This window comes from Myotis daubentonii, chromosome 5, assembly GCF_963259705.1.
Source record: "Myotis daubentonii chromosome 5, mMyoDau2.1, whole genome shotgun sequence".
Classification (NCBI taxonomy): Eukaryota; Metazoa; Chordata; class Mammalia; order Chiroptera; family Vespertilionidae; genus Myotis; species Myotis daubentonii.
In genome coordinates this window covers 44,139,056-44,159,259 of record NC_081844.1, presented here as the reverse complement: position 1 = coordinate 44,159,259, position 20,204 = coordinate 44,139,056, and positions in this window count along the sequence as shown.

Here is a 20,204-nt window from a genome sequence, read left to right as displayed (position 1 = left end):
AAGTCTTCTTTCATCACCATTTATTCCCCCCTTTACTCTCTTCTACATCCGCCCACCTCTTTCCCTCTTATAATCACCATACTGTTGTCTGTGTCTATGTGGTGTTTTGTTTTCTTTCTCAATCCCTTCACCTTTTTCACCCAGCCCCACAAACCTCTTCTCTCTGACAGCTATCAGTCTGTTCCCTATATCTATGAATCTGTTTCTATTGTGGTTATCAGTTTATTTTATTCATTAAGTTCTACATATAAGTGAAGTCATATGGTACTTGTCTTTCTCCGACTGTCTTATTTCCCTTAGTATAATACCTTCCAGGTCCATCCATACTGTTGCAAAAACTAAGAGTTCCTTTTTTTTGTTTTTGTTTAAACTGCTGAGTTGTATTCCATTCTGTAAATGTACCACAGCTCTTTTATCCACTCATCTACTGATGGATACTTAGGCTGCTTCCAAATCTTGGCTTTTGAAAATAATGCTGCTATAAATGTAGGGGTGCATATATTTTTTCAACATAGTGTTCCAGGTTTCTTTGGATATATTCCCAGAAGAGGAATTGATGAGTCATAAAGCAGTTCCATTTTTAATTTTTTTAAAAAATATATTCCATTAACTTTCCACAGAGAGGAAGGGAGAGGGATAGAGGATCAGAAACATCGATGAGAGAGAAACATTGATCAGCTGCCTCCTACACACTCCCCACTGGGGATGTGCCTGCAACCAAGATACATGCCTTCGACCGGAATTGAACCTGGGGCCCTTCCCGATGCTCAATCCGCTGAGCCAAACTGGCCAGGCCATTTTTAATTTTTTGAGGTAACTGCATACTGTTTTCCACAGTGGCTGCACCAATCTACATCCCAAAAAGTGCATGAGGGTTTCCTTTTCTCTATATCCTCACCAACACTTACTGTGCTTTAACTGGGTATCAAACTCACAATCTTGGTATATCAGGATGATGCTCTAACCAATTGAGCTACCTGGCAAGGTCCCAAATACATTTTTTATCCAAATTTTTTTTTTAATTGAAGGCCATTTCAAACATTTTGTATAGTTTCCTACATATTTATAGTCTGGAATGTACCTTTGTTTCTGTATAAAAAACCCTTCACTTTCTCTCTGGATTCTGGGCTCAAAAGCTGCCTCTGAAATGCTTAGGTAAATTCTGACAAACAGACTCAAATGTGCTAAATAGAATTATGAAAATTTTAAATTTTCACCATCCTCATAGCCAAATAAATCTTTCAGATTCTTTGCACATAATAGCCACTTAACATATTTTTGTAGAATAAATCATGTCTACATAAATGTCAATATTCTCCTATTGTTAATCTTTATTCTATCAGTAAATAATAATTGAGCTCTAGCCTTTCTGAATTCTTGTGTTTAACTATCTCTATTTTTCCAGATAACTTGACCTTTAGTTTGTCTTCCATGATTTCAGAAGCACTTATCTATTTTTTTAAATCTATTTGCAATGAATTTTGAAAATGGCAACTTAATATTATAATTTTGTTTACAAATAAATGTATAATATAATCTGAAGACCAAGAGGGAATTTAAGCACTTTTAATTTTTTAAAATATCCTTATGTAAATGGAGTTAAGTTCTACTTTCAAGTTATGTGATATACATATAAAATATTTTACAATGCTTTCATAGTGAAGACCCTTAAACTGGTAGCTAGAATCATTAAATGATTGGGTGTAGAGAAAAATATACAACCATTTCTTTATTCAACCATTTTTTCAAGTACAGAAAGAGGAAAAGACTGAGTTGTTGGAAAATTGATTCACTAAATCATCGGATTTTGTATTACAATCCACATAAAGACACAAAATGCTTCAGAGTCACTATGCTCTGGATGTTTGAGTGACCCCCTAAATTTATATGTTGAAATCCTCGCCCCCAAAAGTGATATCACCTGTAGGTGGGGCCTTTGGGAGGTGCTGATGTAAAGGGGTAGAACCCTCATGAAAGATTAATGCTCTTATAAAAAGAGAGAGCACAGCCGTGGCCAGCGTGGCTCAGTTGGTTGGAGCATCATCCTGTACACCAAAAGGCAGTGGGTTTGATTCCCTGTCAGGGCACGTACCCAGGTTGGGGTTTTGATCCACACTGATGTTGCACTGACTCCTCTAGCCCCTTCCATGTGTGGACACTGTGAAAACCAGGAAGAGGACACTCACCTGACCACACTGGCACCCCGATCTTGGGCTCCCACCCTCTAGACTCTGTGAAATTTGTTGTTTATAAGCTACCCAGTCTGTTGTTTTTCGGTTTAGCATCTCAGGGTACTATGACAAGATGAAACTATATTTGCTTCTTATTTAGTATATCAGTAACTTCCATTTTACAGGATGTGGCAAAAGTAGGCCTACAGTTGTATGTGAAACACAGTTTATTCTTGTATTATTTATTATTGTATTATTTTCTATGTGAACAGCTATAAACCTACTTTTGTCCAACCCTGTACTTAATTTACACACACTAGTAGTGTTTCTAATCACATATGCTAAAGAACCCAGATGTGATATACTCCTTTCCATATAGATACCAAGATCGGAAGCCTGGAGCCAAAGTCCACTGACAGCTCATGCCTAGTATATATTCCAGAACTCAAAATGTACGGCATCATTTTCTGATAGTTTTGTAGTAAATTTTGATTTCTATATAAATTAGGAGAAATAAAAGTCTGTATTCCTTCTTATTAATGATGATGGCTTCCTCTCAAAGCACTTGTGACTCCATCTGAGGTCTATCTGTTGGTCCACATGAGGGGCAGGTATGAAGTGCTGGGCATTCAATGCTTCCAAGAGCTGTCAGCTGATTTCAAGTAGAAATATATATATATAATTTATATAATATTATATATGTTATTATATATAACTTTCTCACCCCTTGTTCAGAACAATTCTGAGGCAAGTTTGCCATAATCACCCAGATTTTCCAGAAAGATTGCGCTCCAGTTGCTCATGGTGTTAACTAGATTGACAGCACCCTTTTGTGACCTTAATTTTCCTATTTCATTTCTCAACTAAATGTCTTAAACTCAAATATTTTTCTTGGGGAGAACTCAAGCCAAGATAATTTGTACTCGAATAGGTTCAGGAAATAGAGAATGACGCCTGGGCAGCACGGAAGTGGCCATGTTAAGGTTAAAGACCACAAGTTTAGACTGGCATGAATTTGTAAACAAAACTTGAAGAATTCTCTTTTTAGACTGCATGTCAACAGCTAAATTTACTCATATATCTCTCATTTCTAAGTTTTCCTAATATGATTTTAACTCTATATTTTGGGTGAGTTCAACTAAATATTTATTTTATTGAGTGAGATTTTATTTGTGAAAAATGTAACAAAAATTTCAGCTACTATTGAAATATATATTTTTTAAAATATATATTTTTATTGATTTCAGAGAGGAAGGGAAAGAGAGAGAGAGATAGAAACATAAATGAGAGAGAATCACTCATTGGCTGCCTTCTGCATGCCCCCTACTGGAGATCGAGCCTGCAACCCAGGCATGTGACCCTGACTGGAATCGAACCCTGGACCCCTCAGTCTGCAGGCCAACGCTTCACCCACTAAGCCAAACCAACCAGGGCTTGAAATATACATTTAAATGATATTTTATTCTATTATTTTATCATTATAGTTTAGGTTATTTTTTTTTTCTTATGCCAACTTAGAAAATGTATACTCTGGTGAGGAATGCACAAACATCACAATTTTGATAATATTCTGTGCTGTTTTAAAATGGATTGTCTTTACATTTTGCCTTTCAATATTATGCTCTGTTTATTATGTTGTTGTAAATTTATTTTTCCTTTTAGTTTAGCTATATATTTTGTCCAAATCAGAAATAAGTCAGATATCACTTTTTTCAACACTTGAAAGGTACTTTGTGATAAATTTAAATGCTGCAAAAATGCACATATTCTTTGCTCAAAAAAATAAATAGGTGGGGAGGCTGCTTCTCTGAACAACTAAACTTGAGATTATAAAAAATATTTTATCAGCTCTGGCCAGTTTGTCAAGTGGTTAGAGCGTCTCCCCGCCCACCCCCTGCACCAAAGTTTTGTGGGTTCCATTTCCAGTCAAGGACATGTACCTGGGGTTCAGGTTCAATCCTCAGCCAAGGCCATATGCAGGAGGCAATCAATTGATGTTTCTCTCTCACTAATGTCTCTCCCCCCGCCCCCTCCCTTTCACTCTCTTTAAAAATCAATATAAAAATATCCTTAGGTAAGGATTAACTAATATATATAGTTAACTTATATATATGGAGAGAGAGAGAGAGAGAGAGAGAGAGAGAGAGAGAGAGAGAGAGAGAGAGAGAGAGAGAGAAAGTCAGTTTTTCAGTCTTATAACTACAGTTAACCTGAATGTGCCTCATTATGGCACTGTCTACATTAACTTTAACAATAGAATACTCTAATTCTACTCAAAGGCACTTTCAAGATAAAACAAGATCTCCCTATCAGTGTATATGGAATCGAGTTTTGAGTCTTGAAAGTAAGTACTGAGTGCTGGCTTCGGCAGCACATATACAAAAGTAAGTATACTAAGTCCAAGTTTTGAGTATGAATCAGTGTTGAGTCCAGCAGCGTTAAGAAGTGATGGTGAGATTCAGTAGGTTCATGTTGGCATCACTGTCATTTGCCACAAATCGCCTCGCACATAGAGTTGCTTATTCCAAAATATCTCGCTTTATTTTTATCTTGGTTGTTTATGTTACTTCCCACACTCCACCCATTAGTAGATCCATTGTCTGTATATCCCAGGTATGTCCTGAGTCTGTCCTCTTCTTTTCACTTTCAGTACTCCCAGCCCAGTAAGAGTTACAGCCTTCCTCTGCTGAGACAATAGCTCCATAACTGCTCTCTCTGACTTAACTATTTATTCTCTATCCATCTGTTTACTCCAGCGAAGCTCTACCGTCACTCTTTCAGTCTCCAATGGTTTTCTGTCACACTTAGACTCAAATGCAACCACCTTCCTTAGGATTGCCATGCCCCAAGTGATCCATGCTAACCTTGCCATTCTCATCTGGTGCCTCTCTCCTGAGCACCAATTACATGTCAGTCACCTCAGCTTTCTCACTGTTCTTTCATTGCTCCTGCCTTAAAGCCCTTCCTCTTCTTGGAATGCTCTGTCTCCTTACCTTGGCACATAGAGCCCTTCATACTATTCAGATTGCAACTGAAATGCTATCTTCTAAAACAAGAGGACAGCCATAGCCAGTTTGGCTCAATGGATAGAGCATCGGCCTGTGGACTGAAGCGTCCTGGGTTCAATTCTGGTCAAGGTCACATGCCTGGTTGAGGTTTCGTTCCCCAATGGGGCAGGCAGGAGGCAGCCAATCAGTGATTCTCTCTCATCATTGATGTTTCTCTCTCTCTCTCTCTCTCTCTCTCTCTCTCTCTCTCTCTCTTTCCTCTCTGAAATTAAATAAAAAATTCAATATATTTTTTAATAAAACAAGAGGATAATCTATGATCTCTGAATCTAAAGTTGCCACTAAATGCATCACCTCCTTTTACTGCCCTGCATATAATTAATGACCATCATACAGTCTTCTTATTATGTATTTAATATGTTTATTTTCTCTACACCTGAACCACAACATGCACTCCACAAGGGCCGGGGACTAGTGTGTCTTTTTTATCACTCTATTCTCAGCATCTAAAACCATGAATAAATTAATGAAGCAAGTCAGTAAATATACATGAGAGTAAAAGGAAAACTATTTTAAATTGTTACATTTTACTTCAATATTGCGATTTGTACAGTACATTTGATGTAATGAAGATCTAATAAAATGTGAGAACTGAAATACCAACATACCTCAGTGGGAATAATTACAGGAAAATATCTCAGGTTTGAACAGCATATAGTGGAATAAAGACCCTTGCTGTTACCATGCTTTTCAGAATGCTAATCATAGTTTGGGGTTGGATGAATGTGTTAGTGAAGAGTCTCTAGCTCATTTCTGAGGGAATCATTTTTCGAAAGTACAGAATCTGTAAAACAATTAGAAACAACTGCTATAACCCATTGCTTTAAACCTTAAAGATTCTTTAAAGCTATCCCTAAGGAAAAAGACGTGTATTTTCAGGAACATGTTTCAAAATATCACCTTTTTCAGCTACAACAGGATGTAGTTCTCATTTGATCTGACAGGTTGTAGTCACATTCCTCTGGTTTATAATAGTGTTCATGTTACAAAGGCATCTGCTCAAGCAGCAGAATTCTCAAAATACTTCCTGGAACCCTGGGCCAATTAGTATTTAATGGATGAGCAAGTTTCAGCACATGATGTAGAGAATTTCTGTTCTATCGACCAGTAGATGCACTGACCGTGTTGGTAGTAGGGTTCAGAATAGGACACTGTCCAAATGAGTGCTCCAATCCAAAGCCTGCCCCTCCTCTGTAAGGAAATCCCAGAGTTGAAGTGTAGCGTGTAGGTAATGACAAATAAAAATCTCTTCAAATCATAGGCTAAAAAGTGCACTTTCTGATGTAAGAAGAAACATGCCTATAACAGACATGTCTAGCTTCGAATGCCATTTGTTCAGAATTGGCAAGGATAGAAAATCAGATATGTTTACATTAGTGACAACATTTGAAAGTATGTAGACCTGTACATAATGTTTTCATTCCATTATTTTATTTTAATTTTTTAAAAATTCTCAACCTAACATATGTTTTTATTGGTTTTAGATGGAGGGGAAAGGAGGGAGAAGGAGAGAGGGGAGAGAGTGGGGGAAAGAGAGAGAAACATCAATGTGAGAGAGAAACATCCATCCGTCAACTCCTGTACGCACCCCAATCCAGGATCGAACCCACAACCTAGGCATGCGCCCTGACTGGAAAATGAACCCACAACCCTTTGAACAACGCTTAAATGAACTGAGCCACCCAGCCAGGGCTTCATTCCATTATTTTATTTAATTAAATTATATTTTGTGAAATTCAGTGCATACTTTGGGTAGTTGTAGCTAGAGTTATTTCTGGGGTGTAAACATATTTTCAGATGATACCACTGTTTTAAGAGCAAGGCAAGTAAATGATTCAGAATAATAAATGGTTATTAAATTCCACCAATTGAGAATATTTAGAACTTTTCCTGTTTTTCTCCTGTAACACAGCCTTTAACTGTATACTTCCTGTTAGTTTTTGCTCTTTGTTCAGTTTATCCCAATGGCATTTTTGGGTAGAGGGAAGGAGACATGCTGTATGATTTATCCGAAAGGCAATTTTCTTCCTCCTCCAAGAGCATCTTTCTATGTAACATGCATATTTATGCCTAGTCCCTTATGCACACATCTCTGTGGTGGAATATTTAGCATTAGGAGACAGAAAACCAAATAGTAATGTTTCTCAATAATCATAATTTTCCCCAAATGTAGAGTCAAATTGGAAATTGAACTTATCACCATTCATGTTTGAAATTTGTTATTTCCCTCTGTATAAGGCAGCAAGGAAGAGAACACATAGTCCCTTTAATGAAATAACTCAACTTTCAGACTTCTGGTCAAGACGGCAGAGTAAGGAAATGCTGTGCTCACCCCTCCCATAACCACATAAAAATTACAACTAAATTATATAACAATCCTCACTGAGCTCCACCTGAAGAACAGCTGAACATCAGTCGTATGACTAAGGGTGCAAAGAAGCAGCCATGGCATGACTGGAGGAGGGGCAGAGGCAAGGAATGGCCAGGTCCCACACTAGGGTGTGGTGACTAAGAATCAGGAGGCATATCTCAGCTGTGAAGATTACCTGTGGCTCAGCCCACACTGAGCTCCCCAGCCCTGGGCACCAGTGCCAGGAAGAGGATTCTCGATAACATCTGCCTATGAAAACCAGTGAGTATTGCATCTGAATAAGACAGGAAGCTGCTAGAGTCCCGACCGTTCCTCTTGAGGAGCCAGATCACGGACTCAAACACTTGCTCTAGGCTCAAGACCAGGAGCAGAAGTTTGAAAAAGGACAGGGAATAAAGGGAGAATTAAATTGACTAGTTTCAGGGCAAGAGCTGGAAGGGACAGAGCTCAGGGCAGCCTTCTCTGGGCACAGAGGTGTAGGCAGGTGCTACTGTTCTTTTGTTGAGTGCTCCCTGCACCCAGCACACCTGGCGCAGGCAGTGTCAAACCTGGCTAGCATAGTTTGCCCTGCTCTGATGATTCTCTGAGACTCTGCCCCACTCAAGCACAGCCAAACCTCTTCTAGCAGCTTTCCTCCACAAGTGGCCTGCCCTGGCTCATAGTACAGGCTTTCTTAAAAGCTCTTATAGTCCCACAAACCCCAAACAAGCAGCAAGCTTTGGAGCACCCTGTACCCCTGGCTAAGCGGCCCGAGCTTGGCACAAGCAGAACTGGTCTCAACTTGCATTGTAACTTCCGTCAGGTGGCCCTAAGGCTGGCATAAGCCACAGCCAGTTGTTGACTTGGAACATACCTTCATATAAGCAGGCACAGGCCAGGTACAAGTGGTGGCCGGCCTCTGCTCACATCATGGTACCCAGTAAAGGATCCTAAGCCCAGACTAGTGGCAGCTGGCCTTGTTTCACAACACAGCCTTTCCTAAGTGTCCCCAAGCCCAGCCCAAGAGGCAACCAACTGGAGATCCCTTAGTAGTTCCCACCAGGTGACCCTAAGCCAGGCACAAATGGGAGCTGACCTTGGCCTGCAACAAAGCCCTTCCCGAGAGGCACCAGAGCCAACACACTCAGTGGCCAGCTTTAGACCACACAATAGTGCCATTCAACCAGCCCCGCAAATGACATACAAATCTACAAAAGATATAAAAGAGATAAAGAGAAAGAAATCCAAACAAAACATCATAGAAAGTCATCAACATACATGAAAAGAGAGCAAAAAAATAAGGAACAGAGAACTACAAAATCAATCCGAAAACAATAAGATGTCAATAACTACATACTTATCAATAATTACTTTAATGTAAATGGACTAAAAGCTCAAATTTAAAGACAGAATGACTGAATGGATTAAAACAACGAAACAGATTCATACATATGCTGCATACAAGAGACCCACTTTGGATCAAAAGACACCAAAATTAAAGGGATAGAAAAAGATATTTTAAACAAGTAGAAACAAAAAAAAACCATCATATTCTACTACTATCTAAGGGCCAGTTATAGAAAATATTTGGTTTAAGAAAATAAAAATTTTTTTACGTACTATGTTTCAAACATATTTTAAAGCACCAGCCAGATTTTGATAATACAAAAAGGGAAGAAAACCAACCTATAGCAAACCACCAAAATGGATATAAATCCTTACCCTCACTTTTGGTAAACAATTATTTAATAAAGTATATAATTATTTCAGAACTATCATTGTTTTATATATTTTTTCAAGTAATTATAAAATCAAAGGGTTTTTATTCCAAAGGGTTCAGATATTCTGTTAAAACATTTGTGGACTTCATAAAATCTCAATTAAAAAAAAAACAAATATAAATATAACAAAGATTTTTTTCTAGGTCTTGTTACAGATTTAAAAAACAAACAAACAAAAAAAACAACTATATTCAGTATTTTGGTATCCAAAACTGGTACCATTTCTCAAAAGGCATATATATATATATATATATATATATATATATATATATATATGATCTCACTTAATTTTTATAATCCTGTGTAGTAGACAAAATTTATAATCCTTATTTTACTCTCAAGGAAATTGAGTTTTAGAGAGATAAAGACATTTATGCAAGCTTGTAGAACTTGTAAATGACAAAGCCAAAATTTCTTCCAGCCATTTTATGTCACATCAGCAGACCCTTGCTCCCCAGGTATCACATGGTAGAAACTGAATAAACTTTTCTTAGTTTACATGAAAATGGAAAGAGACATAAATATGGTTTCATCCATTTATTCATCATTACTAAATAATGTTATATATATCTATTACCTTCTTCCAAGAGGATCATAGTGGTTTTGTAAAAATAAGGTCAGATTTTAGTGGATGAGACACATTAACAACCTCATTTTGCAGGTGGACTAGCGTAAGTAGCTTTCTCAAGGACAATTTAATTGCTTCTTTAAGACAAGCTGTGGAGCTGGTGACTTTTACTGCTGTTGTCTAAGGTAGGTCTTTTCTAGGCCTCTTTCAGTTCTGTTTTATGTGCTATGGTTTTATAGCCTGATTTTCCATTTACTAGGTTCATATAAAATCAATATTTATTTATTTAGCACCTTGCACTTCAAAAGATTCAAGGTAAATCAATATGTAGGATTCGTTCCATGGGAAGAGTAATTAGGACGTCCCGGAAACATTGCAGTTACTGCAGATTTGAAAGCCATTAAGTTGTTGGAATCAAAGAAAAAGTCACCTCCCCTATGCCAGTGCCTTCTTAAAGTACAACTAAAAGTGACTTTATTTATGGCTAAACTCTTGCAATAAAGAAGAATAGAACTGCTAAAAAGATCCCAGTTTTCAATTTTGTTTTTAAGGGTGACTTTAGATGAACAGAAACACACACACACAAAGAATATCTAAAACATTCACTCAAAATTATTCTAGATAACCAATGCATGTAATAATGCCAAAAGACTGGTTGGAGTAGATCATAAAATAGAATGTTCCCTTTTATTTAGTTGAGCATAGAATTATCGCAATACAACTTTAAACTTAATGCTTATCCTGTCAAATAACAGAGGGATAATTAATGCATTTTGTAAGGATTGTTTCTGAGAACAGAATAAGACATTATAATAGGAACTGACTCAAGCTGAAAGAATACTAAAGAAATTGGGGCTGTTGCATGAAGAAAACAACACAGGAAAAACATCACTGCTCCATATAATATAAACATGTCAGCATTTGCCCTTAGAGGAATCCAGTGCCTCCTTCAGCTGTTCCATATATATTTTTTAACAAACTATCATCAAATTATTGGCATTGGATCTAGTCCTTCTACCTTGTCAAATGCAATGATATCTTCCCTTTTAACATCTGCTTTGTTGGACTTCTAGAATTTGAATTGCCACTGTCCTGCCTTTTATTTCAAAATCTTTGCATTCATGAAGTCTACAGCATTCAGTCACACATTGCACTTTCTATCTCTGTCTTCCTCACTATAATGGATGAAGATGCTATGACTACCTGGGTCCCACAATCCTATCTAATAAAAGAGAAACATGGTAATTGGCATACGACCACTACCCTTCCCATTGGCTAATCAGGGCAATATGCAAATTAACTGCCAGCCAAGACAGCAGCCGGCAGCCAGGCAGCTTGAAACTAACATGAGGCTTGCTTGCTTCAGTGAAGGAGGACTCCAACGTTCCCCACCAGCCTTGCCGGCCTCTGAGCTGCAACTCTAAGCAACTATGTAACAAATATAGAAGCTAAACAAAACCCCAGAAACCTGCTTTAGTCCACCCGGCTTCAGCCAGCAGGATTGCAACATTGTAAGCAAAGGCCAGAAATCTACTTTCAGCAGCGGAGGCCTAAGAGCTGGAGCCAAACCTCAAAGCTAAAGCTGGCCCAGAATAAAAAAAAAAAAGAAAAAAAAGGAGCGGTTGGGAGCTTCAGTCACCCCCAGCCTGAAAACAGCCCTCAGCCCCTCACCCAGACTGGCCAGGCACCCCAGTGGGGACCCCCACCCTGACGGGTGTGTGACCAGCTGCAAACAGCCATCATCCCCTCACCCAGGCTGGCCAGGCACCCCAGTGGGGACCCCCACCCTGATCCAGGACACCCTTCAGGGCAAACCAGCCGGCACCCACCCATGCACCAGGCCTCTACCCTATATAGTAAAAGGGTAATATGCCTCCCAGCACCAGGGTCAGCAGAGTCACGAGGCCTCCTGGCACCGGGATCAGCATGACAGGGGGCAGAGCCCAAACCCCCTGATCGCCCTGTGGCTCTGTGTGTGACAGGGGGCGGGGCCACAACCTCCCTATCCACCCTGCTCTGTTTGTGACAGGAGAAAGCGCCCGAACCCCCTGATCAGCTCTGCTCTGTGCCTGATAGGGGGGAGCTCCCCAACCCCCTGATCGCCCTGCAGCTCTGTGTGTGACAGGGTGCGGCGCCCCAACCCCCTGATCGGCCCTGCTCTGTGTGTGACGGGGTAGAGCCATAACCTCCCCATCGGCCCTGCCCTGAGTGTGAGAGTGGCGGCGCCCCAACCCCCTGATCGGCCTGCTCTGTGGGTGATAGAGGGCGGCGCCCCAACCCCATGATTGGCCCTGCTCTGTGTGTGACAGGGTACAGAACCCCAACCCCTCGATGGGCCCTGCTCTGTGAGTGGCAGGGGGCAGTGCCCCAACCCTCTGATTGGCCCTGCTCTGTGCGTGACAGGGGGTGGTGCCGCAACCTCCCCATCGACCCTGCCTTGAGTGTGACAGGGGACGGTGCCCCAACCCCCCAATCGGCCCTACCCTGAGCGTGACTGAGGGTGGCATCACAACCTCCCAATCGCCCTGCTCTGTGCATGACAGGGGGCGGCACCCCAACTCCCCAATTGGCCCTGCTCTGAGCCCGACCAGGGGCTGCACCTAGGGATTGGGCCTGCCCTCTGCCACCCAGGAGCAGGCCTAAGCCAGCAGGGCGTTATCTCCCAAGGGGTCCCAGACTGCGAGAGGGCACAGGCTGGGCTGAGGGACCCCCCCTCCCCCCCGAGTGCACAAATTTTTGTGCACCGGGCCTCTAGTCTATATTAGAAAAAGGCAGTGGCTGTAACACCATAATGCTGTAATGACCAGTCACCAGGAGTTGCATTGATGGGTCCCACGGCAGTGGTGGGAGCAACTCTGGGGTCCTGTGGTGGGACTCCGAGTCTTGCTCAATTTTGCACGCTGGGCCTCTAGTATACATATAAAAATGTTCATTAACACCTTTCAGTAAATCCAAGTGAACAGCTCCTAATCCAAAATACAAACTTTTTTGGAAATTCTAGATGTTTCAAGTTTTAGAAAGCTGATCTGATACATAGTCTGTTAATTATGTTACCCCCTTCTGGGAATACTTGTAATGAAACAAATTACCTATATAAAAAAGTAAGGCTATTTATGAGTAAAGTAAATAAAGAACAATTAGCAGTCACACATCAATTCATGTCAAGTTTTGCCAGCAAATTAGCTCAGATCAGGTTTTCACAAGTTTTTGGATATGAAGTGGAAATAAGGAATGGCTTGTCTCTTTGAGAAGATGGCTCTACACTAGTTATCACTGTACATCAGTCTTTATTTTTTCTTTTTTCTTTTTAATATATATTTTTATTGATTTCAGAGAGGCAGGGAGAGGGAGATAGAAATATCAATGATGAGAGAGAATCATTGATCAGCTGCCTCCTGCACGCCCCCTAATGGGGATCGAGCCCGAAACCTGGGCATATGTCCTTGACCAGAATCAAACCCGGGACCCTTTATTCCACAGGCCAAGGCTCTATCCACTGAGCCAATTCAGCTAGGGATAAATCATTCTTTACATGTTTTGACCCCAACTCAGTAAGCTACTTGGTCCTCACAAACTTAGCACTGATCATTATTAATAATTCTCTAGGGCCGTGGTCGGCAAACTGCGGCTCGCGAGCCACATACGCCTCTTTAGCCCCTCGAGTGTGGCTCTTCCTAAGCCTTAGGAGTACCCTAATTAAGTTAATAACAATGTACCCACCTAGTTTAAGTTTAAAAAATTTGGCTCTCAAAAGAAATTTCAATCGTTGTACTGTTGATATTTGGCTCTGTTGACTGAGTTTGCCGACCACTGCTCTAGGGGAAGTTCTGTATAAAGTGAGAAGGGAAATGGAATTAAGGAGAAGTTAGGAGGGCAACTCTTAGGCCACAGACTCCTAGTACTACTGTAGGCAGTTAGACATGAGCTGAGCAGGGATGATGGGCCAGGTTACAGAAGGGCACCAGGATGGAAAGCCCCAGGTGCCCAGGGTTGAACAATCAATTGTAGGATGGGACCTTGCCCCCAGGGAGACTTTTCCTACCCTAGTCATTACTAGTCATGCAGTTTGGACCCTCTGACCTTTCCTCCCTAGAGATAACATCTAGGCCTCAGTTGTATTTCAGCTCCAGGCCCAGATAAGCAACAAAACCAGCCATGGCTTATGTCAGGACCAGCTGCATGGAATAATGACCCCCTGCCCTGGTGCCCCCAATCAATCCGTGGAAATCACAACCCTGAATGGACATGCCTGGAAGGCTAGTGAATATTCTATGAGGATCTTACCCTGGGACCTCCCCTAAAATCTCCACCCTTAAAACCTAATTAGATAAAAGTGATCTTAGCTGGCCAGAGACCCTAGTGTAGCTGCCTAACAGAAATACATGTAAACTCTTTCTGAAGAAGATATCATTATTCTCACATTTTTTTTCTTCATTTAAACTGCCTGGCACTAAATCAGAAATAACCAGACACACACAATTTCAAATCTTGAAAGAAAACAAATGGGTAAGAAATGATAACTTTTCTTCAGATTATGTTGTCCACTATCTTTATCTTTAGGATTTCAGAAACACTATGAAGCAACACTTCTTATCCTGACTTCTCCCTAGAGAGTAGAACTAGAACCAAGGACCTGAGGACCAGTGGTCTGTTTTCCTATATGAGGAACCAAGGGACTAAGAAGAGTGAAAAGGAGAAAGAAGAAAGCCAAGACCTAGCCAGTTTGGCTCAGAGGATGAGAAGTGGTACAGGATTGAATTAAAAACATGAGGTAACTCCCTGCTGATGTGGGTCAGTGGTTGGGTATCAACCTAAACCTATGAACCAGGAGGTCACAGTTTTGATTCCCGTCAAGGCACATGCCCAGGTTGCAGGCCCGATCACCAGTAGGGGATGTGCAGGAGGCTGCTGATTGATGTTTCTATCTCTCCCTCTCCCTTCCTCTCTTTCTCTAAAAAAAGGCACAAACACAAACAAAACAAAACATATTTTAAAAAATAAAACCTGAGTTACTGGGATTTTGATACTTCTCAGGTAGCTAGAAAAAGAGATTATGGAAATAAATCAGCTTTATTGAGCTGATTGTTCAGTTCACATCTTGGAATGAAAGAGTTTTGAATACTTTCATTTCTCAGATCCTCGCTAAATCACACAACTGTATTCTATTATTATATAAGCAATCTAAACATAAGACTGTAAGAGCAAGACTTATTAAATATTTTTTTAAAGTCAGTAGAAATATTAAACTCAAACTTTGCATGTGGATTCAGGATATGGGACCTGGATTTTATCTGAATTCCCTGTATCAGAAATAAGGAATTAGGGTTGTTTTTTGTTTGTTTGTTTGTTTTAAGGCTACAATATTAAATTTCTACAACTAGCAAGATAACAGATAAGTTATTAGCATTTAGACCACATCCTAGCAAGTGTTTACTGAAAAATCCTAATTACACTATAAGTAAAATAGAATCAGAGTTTAAAAAAACAACAACAAACTACAGCGGGTTTTTTTGGTAGACATGTGAGTATGATTTCAGAGGAATTCCATAGATTGTGTGTGCATGGTATGAGCCAATATTTAAGCTGTAAGTCTGACTTTTTAAAATGGCAATCTCATTTGCTTTCTGAATCATAAATAATCTTTTCTGTAATTGAGAGTGAGTTCCAAAAGGAAAATTTTGATCTGAGAGTGAACTATAACTATAAAAACGCACACAAAATAAATACCCCTACAATTGCGCAAGCAAATATATGACTCTCACACCTACTCAACAGTACTTCTCTGTGGCTAAACCTTAAAAAGGTTTAGATTTGACTAAGTCTTTTAGAATGTACTTGGTTAGACGATTCTGGAATTAAAGCCATAATTAAGACTCTATTAAACATGTTTTAATGAAAGTGCTCCATGCCTCTAAAAGAAAGTCCTGTTGGCCCAATAACAGCATTGTCATTTACTTGCCAAAAATCTAGTAGTGGTATCACTATATCCATAAACTGGATCAATAGGTAGACAACAAACTCTTTATGAACAACCTAAATTAAAATATTTCCTCTGGCTTTAGTTACTGACTGTTAACAAGCTAACCATTGTTACCTATTAAAAAAAAAAAAAATCTTGTGTTCCCATGCTACATTATTGACATTGTATTGATGGTTTCTTTCAGTTTACCTAAACTAGTGCTGAATCAATTTACTTTTGGTTAAACATTTGAATTTAATGACAAGGGACTAAGTAGCAAAATAGCAAAGTTGAAAGCAACAATATGTTCTTCTATTTAGTGAAATGCCAAGCTGATAAGGACAAACTACACAGGAATCTTTTCATATCGACTGTGGCCTAAAAAGTGGTAGGTGAACTACAATGTAGATAAGAAACTTCGAAAAACATAGGAAACTAAATTTACAAGAAAACAGGCCCTGAACTTTTAGTTATAACTTAGTAAAAACAAATTTAAGAATCATTACAGATGACTTTGGAAAATGTTAAACCAATTTATATGTTATGAAGAGATTAAAATGATTGGGCAGGTAAATACAAGTGTGGAAAGTAGATATAATTATTGTCTTATTCATGTAAGAGAGTAGGATGTTTTTATGCATAAAATGTTATGAGTTGTGGCCAGTCCTGAAACTTGAAAAAAAAAACCACACACAACACTAATAATGACCCAGAGGAAGAAGGAAAAACAGTGAAATAGATGAGAAATGATGTAAAGAGCAAATTGTGAATATTCCAAACTCAAATAGAATTATGTTTAAAGAGATCAAGTAATTAAAGATTATAAAGTCTTAAAAGATATGATAGAAAGTGAACATGACATTGTTCTCTAAATTCTGGAAAACTGAAAACAGCAAGTACCAAAAGAATGTGTGGAGAGTTGTTTCAGATGAACTGTAAACTATATAAAAATACTTCATATCACAGGTAGTAATAAGGTATTCTTAATACCGAGAAAAGCTAAAAATATACAAAAGTATAGAATGATTTCTCATAAATTTATAAGTAATGAATCAGTTCACTCATTCAGAAAAAAAGTTATATATTCAATTATGGATCAAACAATGGGCCAATTAGCATATGATTTATTAGTAGAAACAGGAAAATAAGCAGACAATATCAACTCAGAGTTATAAGTGTAATGACAGATGTGCAGTCTGGTGGCATGATACCTATGCAGGTATGGCTGTCTATGTGTATATATTTATGTGAGGAGGAAGATGTTAGTTAAAATTACCAGGAGGACACAGTGGCTGAATTGAGTCTCTACAAATACTTAGGAGTGAGGCACAGGAGCAAGAAGGAAGAAGACAGTAGAGTTTTAAATGAAGCAAGCTGAGAGAAATGATGGCTTATAGGGAACTGAATATAGCTGAATGAATATATACATGAATATAACTGCAGCCTTCATTTCTAGGTATGAAGAGATGAGATTAGAGAGATAAACAGTCACCTATTTGCCACATTATGAAACTGGATTTTATTTTATGGAAAATGAATTTTTAAAGAACACTGCATGATTTGGTATGGAGTGTGAATATGATTATTTTTGTCTACTAGCTTTTATATCCTTGCCTGAGTTAAAACTAGGGGCATAAAGATGGATTTACTTACTGAAATAAAACAAATGGTAAATAAAAGGGAAAACTTCAGAAACATACATATTGCATTCATATCATAAATTTTAAAATTCTTTCTTAAAAACATCACAAAAGGGATTTTTAAAAGGTTAGGATTAAATAAAAATTAATATTGGAAGTTGAAACAAAACTACCTTTCCAAGAAGTGTGATAAGTGATTCTGAATAATTAGTAAAAGACTTGATTGAAAACTCACCTACATTTCTAATTCTGTGGGGACAGGACTGCAAGAAAGAGCTGGCAATGGAATGGTAGAGATGGTGCCAATTAGGATCTCCATTTACCTGCCAGGTAGCATTAGCAGAGGCAGGGTTGGTAGAGAAATACTGGCTTCATGCTCTTCCACGTCTTTTCCTGGACATAGTTGTTAATAGTGGCACAATTTCATTCTTCTGTGAAACAGAAGAAAACCACCTAAGGTTTTGGGGGCTGTGGCAAATGTCAAAATGATAGGGAACAATCTCTAAGAAGCCAATTTTTTTTTTAAAGTTAGGACAAATAGCAGAAAATATGACCATAAGAAAGAAATCTATGGAGTTATTTCTAATTCCACTTCTAATAAAAATGTGTGGAATGTTGCAAAGTTGAGTCACAAACTAAAGCTAGAAAACCTTCATCCTCTAGCTTTAGTAGATAAAGAGAATATGCTTCTAACACAGCAGGGCTTGGTCTTGATGCACAGTTTTTAATAAATATGAAGACAAAATATTGTGACCTAAAGTGTCATCACCGTCATCCTGAACTTTCTAAGTAATTTTCTGTATTATTTGCTCCAACCATCTGACACTAATTTCACCCTAAACTTTGCCAAGAACCTTAAAAAATAAGTGTTTACCATTATTCTCACTTTCAGCTTAAGTTTCATGATGTCAGAATGTTAATGATGTTTAGAGACAGATGGAGAAAGAGGAAGAGATAAATAGTCTTGAGAAATCCCCTAAAGAATACTGAAGGGGGATGAAAAGAGGAGAGCAGTTAGAGAAAACAGTAGGTATGAACTTGCAAACCATAGTGAGTTAACATGATCATCATTGATCTCTCTAAATAAATTAAGGTTAAAAAATGTAAAAATGGAACAGGGATTTATCCAAAGATATAATGGAAATAAAGAGTCTAAATCTGTACACAATGCAAACTACACAGCTATAAAAAGAGAGATCTCTTACCCTTTGGAACAGCATGGTTGGACTGGAAAATAGGCTAAGTGTAATAAGCCCATTTGAGAAAGACAAATATCACGTGATCTCACTTATTGTGGAATCTAATGAACAAAATGAATTGACCAACAAAATAAGACCCAAAGCATGGAGGCATGGAAAAGAAAACATTTTATCCTGAGAATAATCATGTATTTAAGAAGTTATATTGTCTAATTCTGGGATTTAAAAAGTCCTTCAATATCTAAATAATTAAATGAAATATTAACATGCTCTAAACATTACTAAGTTCTGTAATTATTTTCAAGAAAATGTCTTACCAAATGTTGCATCCTCAGTACTGCACTGCCAAGAAACATAGGGTCAACTGAAATCCTAAAGCCCCAACAAAATGCAAAATAATGTTTAAATACAATTAATTCACACACAGTAAATTTAGAAGAACGAGGACAACGAACATGTTTTTAAATTGTAGAAGTAGAAGTAACTCTGTTTTCACCTTCTTGGATTTCTCCATTGAGTGAAAGCAAATATAGGTTTTAGTAAGGAAATCTGTTTAGTAAGGAAATCTATTGACAAACCTCTATAAGTTGAAGTCCTGTAGCCATAGTGCTCAGAGTTCAAATGTGGGTGGAGATGGGTCACAAATGCAGATAAATTACATGCTCTGTACACAGGAAGTTATCACCCATGATTGGTGTTTTCTGTCCTTCACCCATTCTCTCAGATGCATTCTCTGCATTTCCCTGCCCTGTGTCATGCCCAGGAAGTCTCACCACACTGACCTCCCCAAGCTTCCTTGAAAACAGTGGTTTGCAACTGCATTTGTCCCATTTGTTCCATGGGTTGCAGCACTGAGAACTGGAATATATTCTTCCAGCATTGATTGCTTTCTCCTACAATTAAATAAACAAACAAACCCTTTTAGGTAGTCAATCCAAATCGCAGCTGTTGGTAGATTCTGTTAATGCATTTCTCCTTGTCTATTGAGGCCTGGGGATAGCAAAGGCTTCCTGATATTGCTATTCCCTGGGTGCTTCCATAGCCCTCTTTTAGTTCCAGGAACCCCATTCACACCTCTACACAGTTAGGAGGCAGAATGAGTACTTCAAGAATTTAAATGAGGACGTTTTGAATAGATTCAAAGATACTTAAGCAAGATTTTGCAGGGTCACACACTGGCAGCTTACAAGATGAATTCTGTCTGTGTACAGCTCCTGTAGACATCTACATTTTTGAATCCCTGTCTACAGCTTGAAGATCATAGATCCCTTTGACAAAAGCAGTGGGTACTTTGTTTTAAATCAGGAAAGTTCCTGGTGAACGAATGTTCATACCAGTGCTCTCCTCCTCTGGTTCTCATGGCTGACCTCTCTGAGATACTCTGAACACAGCCTACAGAGAGCTGCACTTGCCTCTCCACTTCACACCAGATGGGGAAAATGGTTTTTCAAGATGAGAACTATGCAGA